The sequence below is a fragment of the Henckelia pumila genome, chromosome 1 (assembly GCF_033568475.1).
Source record: "Henckelia pumila isolate YLH828 chromosome 1, ASM3356847v2, whole genome shotgun sequence".
Classification (NCBI taxonomy): domain Eukaryota; kingdom Viridiplantae; phylum Streptophyta; class Magnoliopsida; order Lamiales; family Gesneriaceae; genus Henckelia; species Henckelia pumila.
In genome coordinates, this window is record NC_133120.1 from 48,413,546 (window position 1) to 48,421,798 (window position 8,253).

The 8,253-nt window shown below is 35.6% G+C and overlaps 1 long non-coding RNA gene across 5 annotated transcripts; it reads right to left on the minus strand.

Moving 5' to 3' along the window:
- Positions 1 to 356: 356 nt before the first annotated feature.
- LOC140875600 (uncharacterized) lies at positions 357 to 3,997 on the minus strand. 5 transcript variants are annotated; one of them, XR_012148517.1, is made up of 6 exons: positions 3,952 to 3,997; positions 3,818 to 3,865; positions 3,020 to 3,181; positions 1,479 to 1,710; positions 1,189 to 1,315; positions 357 to 686 (listed from the first exon to the last, which is right to left on the minus strand). It is a non-coding gene; the product is annotated as an uncharacterized lncRNA (long non-coding RNA). The 5 variants fall into 5 exon arrangements; XR_012148519.1 differs by having other exon boundaries at positions 357 to 1,315; positions 3,089 to 3,181; XR_012148516.1 differs by having other exon boundaries at positions 357 to 1,315.
- Between the last annotated feature and the right edge of the window lie 4,256 nt (positions 3,998 to 8,253).

Below are 8,253 nucleotides of genomic sequence, written 5' to 3' on the forward strand. Positions count from 1 at the left end.
TAGAACTTCATGTATTAATCGGAGGAACTGCATTTATAATGTATGTGTTGATTTGGATTGCATTGGAATAGTTTTAGATGGATTGCAAGCATGTTTTCTGCCGTTCTGTTTCTGCTGTAGGGGGCGCCCGAGCTGCAATTTTTAGCAGCCCGAGCGCACCCCTCCCCGAGATCAATAGCGCCTCTGTCCAGGGCACGCTCGAGCGGCGGTTTTTGGCCGCCCGAGCGCGGCCCTCTTTAAAAAAAAATAAAATTTTTTTTCTTGCTTTGATTTTAGTTCTTAGATCTTGGATGCTTAATTATTGTTTACTCCTTAATTAGATGTTTAAAACCGAGGTCTCATATATTAGCTACAATAGTTACATCTCCAGCAACGGCATCGAAATTATGTAGATTATCAGAGAAGAAATTTTAACATCCAAAAATTTAAAATAAAAATTTTATAGCATGCTTCCTAGGCAGCGGAAATACTTACCCCAAGGAATACTTGATAAGCCAAATCATTGTAAATTCTTGCACCATGGTGATCAGGTTTTGCAAACGGAATGTATACATATGGTACGAGGTACCAAGAAGCTGGCTACGAGGTACCAAGAAACGAAGACGGTTCTTTTAGTCGTGAAACTATTGCGAGATCAATGACACTAGTTTTGGTAGCAGCGGAGGGGGAGAAGTTAAGGTCCAAGGCTGCAGAAATGACAAGGATTTTCAGCAATCAGGAGAGCGAGGAACGCTACATTAACAAGTTTCTAGAGCATTTGGAGAAAGATAGGTGTTCATCATGATTTTATGCAATAACACCGATTCATGTTTTTTTTATACTCCATGATATTTTAATTGAATGCAGAACATCAATTTTTCATGTTGTTATATAAAATCATATCGGATATAGCATTTTCGATATAATATACAATGAACCATAATAAATGTATAGATCAAATATTGCCAACGTGCAAAGTTTATTTTATTGATGTGACAAATTTATGATCACTATGCAATTAGATATATAGTTGGTTGAAATCTAATATGCAATGCAATCAATTATTAAGGCAATATAGAATTTTACCAAGAGTTTTCGAATGCCCAATTTTTTGAGTCTTGTGGATGGTCAAATTCGTCAAATATATGAGTTTTTTATATTAATAAAATTAGATTTTAAGAATGAATTGAAGTACTGTAAAATATGTACCTTTTTTATTTTTTTTTTATAAATCACCAATATCTGGTGTGTGTTGGTGTTGACCTCTGGTTTTTCCACCAACACCCGATGGGTTGGGATGGGTTGAATTCGTGGCCTGATCCATCATTAATATGATCTGCTTGCTCCCCATAAAAAAAAGGTAAGCAAATTTGTGGGCTGATCCATCATTGACATGATTTGTTTTAAGGAAAAAAAGGTAAGAAAATCTAAAACATAGATCTTTGATCCTAGTATTGGTGGCATAACGTTCCAACACAATAATTTAATGAAGCACATACTCTGAAACTTGAAGAAGTCCTGACATGGCTTCAATCCTTGATCAGGCAAAGGAGACCACACCACCCTCGATCTATAATCGTCACTGTTCCCAAACAAAGCATTGCATTAGATCAATAATTATCCACTCAAAGTAAATGGAAAATACATGAAGAGGAAAACAAGGCGCACAATCACTCGTTGCATAGCACCATTCAGTAAATTCAAGTGCATGGGCTTCGGAGCATTCCATTCCTGAAAAAGAAAAAAAACGAATGAAAAATTCAGAGTTAAAAAAGAGTGCAAATGAAACTAAAAGTGAGAAATTGAAGAATTTCATACGGAGAGGAGTGAAGGAAACGCACGGGACAAGGGAGAGAAGAGAGAAGAGTGAAGGGAAAAAGTTTGGAAGGAGAAGGAAAAAGAGGGGGCAAAGTGCAAATATCATGTTCTTCATATTTGTCTCGTCGCAATCTCCGTTAGAAAAACCTAGACAATTAAATATTTACTTGCAATTTTATCATTTTTATTCCACCTGAAAAAAAAACAAATATTTTGATCATCTATAAAATAAATCGAATGTGCGTAGCTAGGTCTATGAAATTTCTTGATCATGGATCCTGGTTGATCTGGTAAGAAATAAGGGTGACTTTTCCATTAGTCTACGCAAATTAAATTTCAGTGCTCTCTGATAAAGCCACAGCATGCAAGCTCTAATAATTTGCTTTTGGAAAAACTGAACTGTGTCTCCGCTTCCACTAAACAAAAGCAAACAATGCAAAAAAAGAAGAACCTACCACTAAAAAACTCAAGATCAGCAACAGTAGACAACAAAGAATTTGTAAATAGCACATCTAACTACAACAAAAGGCAGCAAAAACACAGAAAAGTTAAGAAATCAGATGGTTTAGACAACTACATTCGCACATCTAAGTACATTTAATATTTTGATTCAAATCGAACCATACCAACACATCACATATGAGTGAAGCAAAGCACGTAGAAGAATGTAGTGCCAACTAAAAATAAATTAATTTGAATTTTTAGTTATTTATATAAATTTAATTGATGAGATTTTAAATCATCCTCACGTAATGGTAATTGTAATGAATTTCTGATATACTAATATTAATATATACTAATATACATGATTCAAAACAGTAGGGAAAAAGAATTACTGATCCACTTTTACACTGAATGTTTGGGTTGCTCATATTATAAAACTAAAAATTTAAAAACTTAAATTTCGTAAGCTTTTTTCTTATGAAAAATAGAACAGCAGCAGCATTGCTGTTTTTTATTCTGAAACAAAACTTTGCGGATTCTGTGCTTTAAAATTTCCCTTTCCATGTGAAAATGAGCAAATTTGAGCTAATCTATTTTAATTCACATGCAAGTACAAGACACTGTGGAGAAGAAAACTTTCAAGAATCCTCAAACTCATGATCAAATAGAATATACAATAACATAAACAAGAACAATAGAAAATCAAATTCAAGAAATAACATCATAAATGGCCTCATGGGGAAAAAACCAGAAAAAAAATAAGAGGAACACAACTAACCTAGATGAAGCTTTCCAATCCCAAGAAGAGGAACACTGTGCAGAATATTCGAAAACAAAGGAATAGTACCCTTATGAAAGTTTCCAGTCCAAATCAGTAGCGGCAAGACTCAAAAAGATGGGAGGACAAGAGGACAGTGAGCGATTGGTTACTAGTAAACACCTGTGGAAGAAAAAAAACCGCAGATCTAAAAAGAAAAAAAACACAGATCTATGTACAATATCTTCTCTGTATGCGTTAGGTCTTTTTTAGGCAAACAAAAAACGCAGATCTAAAAACAAAAAAACAGAACCATGTACAGCATGTGAAAATATCTTTGTACAGCATCTTCTCTTTAAACGTTGTCTTTTTTGAGCAAACAAAACTCAGATCTAAATAAAACACAAATCTATAAAGAAAAAGGAGAAAAGAATAGAACAAACCAGTACAGATTTTTGCAGCCCGAATAGATCGGTAAAGACGATTATGAGAAATGCCTGATTCACGAAGCTCATGACAAAGAAATACGCATATGAATAGAGATACAATGTATAGCATGTATACAAACAAAAGCGAGAGAAGAGAGAAGGAGAAACAATTCAAAAGTCTTCACGTACAAAAAATTAATCTTACTTTCGTAGGTCTAAAAACACATACCACATTTTACAATAGTTGAGAAAACAACAGAAGAGGAAAAATCGTTTTAAACAAGAGAAAACATAAATCACGTTTTACAGAGAAATACGCACGAAGATTTTCAGTGAAACGCAGATCTAAAAATCTATATGGTAAAAAAACAGAGAAGAAAAAACTCCTTACCAGTACAAAGTATCAGAATCCCAAATAGGAGCAACACGAAATGTAGATCTGAAAAGATTGAGCACATTTGAATACAGATGGAAGCAAAACAAATTCAAAAAAAAAAAACAGAAGGTTGAACCGTTTACACGTACAGTGTTTCCAACTCAAAAGTAGAAGCCACACGACTCAGAATTGTCGAAAGGATGGTAGAACAGATAGTACATTTATTCGGTCTTCATTGTCTGCTGGGCCCACCATTTCTTCAAATCTTTGTCTCCCACTAAGTCTAATAAATTTACAATAAATTTCGATGACAAATATGGGATACATTTTTAGGGGTGGGAACGGGCCATAAACCAGGCCCACTTTTATTACATATGACAATCATATTGGGCTATAAACCAAGCCCATTAATAAACACCAACAACAATAAGACAAATGTAAATCACCTAACATACACCTAAAACATTGGTCATGGCAATCGATCATCCTTTATTCATTAATTAATTAAATAATTAAATAATTGGATAAACATGCAAAGGCATCATATTTTAAAATATAAAATCATATTTTATCTTATCCATCCATAAGATCATATCTTATCATCAATTGTACCAAAATAATTAATTTTATAAAATTTAATTTAACGGATAAAATTTATAAATTTTCCAAAAATTCAAATTTATCCAAAAATCAATTTTAAAATTTTCGAACTCGAACAATTCGATCTGATGCCTCGTGATCTAATCAAAAACAATTTTTGATCGGATCAAACACTAGAATTTCAAAAATTCAAAATTTTTTTAAAAAATAAAATTTTATTTTTCCGGGCAGCCCGGGACAATCCCGGGCAGCCCGTGCCCCGACCGGGGCTCGGGCTGGGCAGCCAGCGACAATCGCTGCCCTGGGCAGTGTCGTGCGCCGCCCTGGGCAGCGATCCGATCGCTGCCCGTGTTTTGCCCGTCAAAATTTTTATTATAAAATATTTGTTTTGTTTCAAAAACCGAGGCTTAAAAATTTTGTACAATCGATTAATTTAATCGTTTGATCTGAGCAACCTGGCTCTGATACCACTGTTGGAAAACTGTGTTCAGATCAATTAGAATTGATATCCGGTGCAGCGGAAGTTTAAAATTTTTATTTTATTAATATGGAACGATTCCATATCTGGGTATCAAAACTTTACGATTAAATTTGTGTAAGTAAAACAAATAATCACTATTAAATATTTTATCTTAAAATCTCGAAGCGAGATTATGGACACCAACAGAATTTAATCTGCTCTTGTTGTATATCCCCGGAACTGATGCACGAAGGTTTCTTCAATCAGGTCCACAAATAGAAAACAAAACCCTCTGATTGACTGGACTAGAAATCAATCAGAAGTTTGCGTAGAGAATAAACAGATATGATCTGTTAATTCAAAATTATAATTATTCACAAAAATCACAAGACTGAATTTTCTCTGAAAAGGGACAGAAGATTTCGAAAATCCTCTTGAAATATTTTGTAGTGTTTTCGAAAATTCTAATAATGAATTGCATGCAATTTTCGAACACTGAACATATATTTATAGATAATTTCTAGACTAGATTAAGTTATAATTGTATCAGGACTCCAACTCCTTAAAGCCCACAATCCATAACTTAAGCCCAACAAGCCAAGCCTCTTGTTATAGAAATTAATATAAAATTCATCGTGACTCCGATTGATAAAATGATTTCACCAATGTGCACAGAAACCATTTCTGCATCTTTTAGAGTCAAGATAATTTTTCTTAATCTGAATTCAATGATTTTCAAAAATGCCCATCCCTATGTCATTTTAAGAAATCCCACTCCCTTTAGTTAAGAAGTCCAAATTCTCTTTCATTAAATTTAACTCTTTAAATTTAACTATCTCTACGGGGTTTTAGTAATCTATTACTTGTGTAACCCTCAATGGTTCAGGAATACAGCTAGCCGTGGGCTCACAACTCCTTGTGACTCGGAACAACAATTTCCGACTTACCCATCGAATCATGGTAAGAGCGCCTAGCAACATCGCCCCATGATTCCCTAGGTATTACTGATAGTGCCTGCAAGAACCAGTAGATTTTGGTTAGCGTACAGTACGGTCCCTTCAACCATATATCCCGATTGAATCAACAACCATTGGTGCATCGAGAGTCGTTCGAGATTCGATAACTATGCACAACATCTTGGAGATCAAATAGTGACATCGCATGTGTTACTAGGATAACCCATTAACCTAAAACACATCATGTACTCTGGCCAGAGATTCGTCACACTAATATCTCCTCAGATCGCATAGGATATCCACACTCGCAAGTATGTGGTGAATCCTTGAGAACAAAGCATCGACTCCTATATGTGTCGTAACTGTACCCAATCCCGACACCTGATGACCCCAATAGAGTCGGTAAACGAGTCAAAGTACAGTACTAGCATATAGAGTCTCAATGATGTTTCAAGTAATAAGGACTAATGGTGTACAACCAAAACCGCGGACTTTATCCACTCGATAAGTGATAACCACTTGGAAAGTCCGGATAGGGTAGTTCGATCATTCATCATATGAATATTCATTTGCATGCTATGAACATCTCTATGTTCCATACCAATGAAATGTGGTACTCGGCATCGCAAATGCTAGTCTCAATCTCGAGCAATCCTTATCCTTATTTGCGGATGGCTCAATTGACTAGGAACAATTTAGAATATACAGTGACTATAAGATGTGTTTCATGATAGCCATCCCCATGTGCTACCACATCTTACATACACTATAGTATATTCAAGGTCTTTATCAAAACAACAATAGTATATCATAAAATAACAATATGAAGAAAGATAAAGTCAATGCCATTATAAAAGTGTAAATTATATTAAACAAAAGATTGTTTTACATAGAATCATAAAAGCCCTTAGCCACAAGTTGGCTAACCGGGCACCCACTCTTTCACCGTTTACACGTACAGTGTTTCCAACTCAAACGTAGAAGCCACACGACTCAGAATTGTCGAAAGGATGGTAGAACGGCTGGTGAACCGGCAGAGAATAAAACAACCAGCTAAAGCATAAGCAAAGCGTAAGCTGCACAAGTAAGACTGTAAGAGCACAGAACGATCGAGAGAAGAGAAGAATTGCAAGCGTTTAATTTAGTAAAAGAAAACCACGAAGAGAAGAAAGAGAGGCGAGAAGAGGTAGCCGCAGACTCTCTCAACCATTCTTATTTAAACACGTTTTATCTTGGTTAGTGTTTTAGAGGAGCGTGTATTTTTTTTGACTGGGAACCGGGCAGAAACAAGCCCGTCTCAACTTATTCATGATTTATTATAAGTAGATATATGATCTCCACTTTGATCCTTAAGTTCTCAAGGGCCATCTAATGCTAAAAAAAAGTTGCCATGAAAAAAGAAAATCAAGATACTTGACAAAGAGACCTGGGAAAGGCCATAGCTTCCAGAAGAACGAGTCATGATAATATCTTAGTCACTGCATGAAAGGCAATAGACAAAGGTATGTGAACCTTGATCTAGGAACCAAGGTGTAGAGAAGGATTTTGTGTCCTCATTTCAACACAACTCCTTTCATTTTAATGGACGCTTCGTTTTCGAGCCTGACCGTGGCAAACCCCTTAGGTACCACCAGTAACATGTCACCTTGTTTTTGCACCTTAACAAATTGTATCTCGGGGACCCTGGAACAACATACAGATAATTGGATTAACATTTTAATCTTTGATAATCAATGTGTACTTACTCTGTAGAGAAGTTACAGATCAATCAAAATAATAACAAATTAAATAAATAATCGGATATGATTCCACCAAATTAAATTAGAATAGCTTTGAATCTGCAAGAACACGACATAACTCATGATTCCATAAAACTCGAAATTAGTGCAAAAAAATAGACTAAAATCAAAATGAAAATCGGAATGAAGATCACATCTGTATCGAAATAAAACAACCTGGAATGAAGATTCCCGATGTAAAGGATGCATGATGGGCACGAACGAGATGACATGATGCAACAGATTGAGTTTAATCTTTGAATTGGTTCCAAAATAAAAGCTTCAAACCTCAGGGTTTCGCGCGGGTGGTGTTGTGTCATTTTCGGCAGCGTTGAAGATGAGAAAAGCGGTCGGCTAGAGTTTGAGAAAAAGGGGGATCGACAGCAGGGTGATATAGACATACCAGGCGGAAGTGGCAGGTAAACCCTAAAGTTCACGATTGCTGCCACTGTGTTTCTAACTTCACAAAACAACCCTAAAGTTTTCAAGTGAGGTGAAAGATCAAACCTACGAAAATAAAGAAGAGGCCGTGCAGCTTCGCCGGAATAAACGACCGATTGAGTGCGCTTCGAGGTCACGATTTACCTTGAAATATAAGTAATAGAAGATTGCCCCATCCATGCTCCATCTGAATCTATAATCCATTTTGAGTTCTCC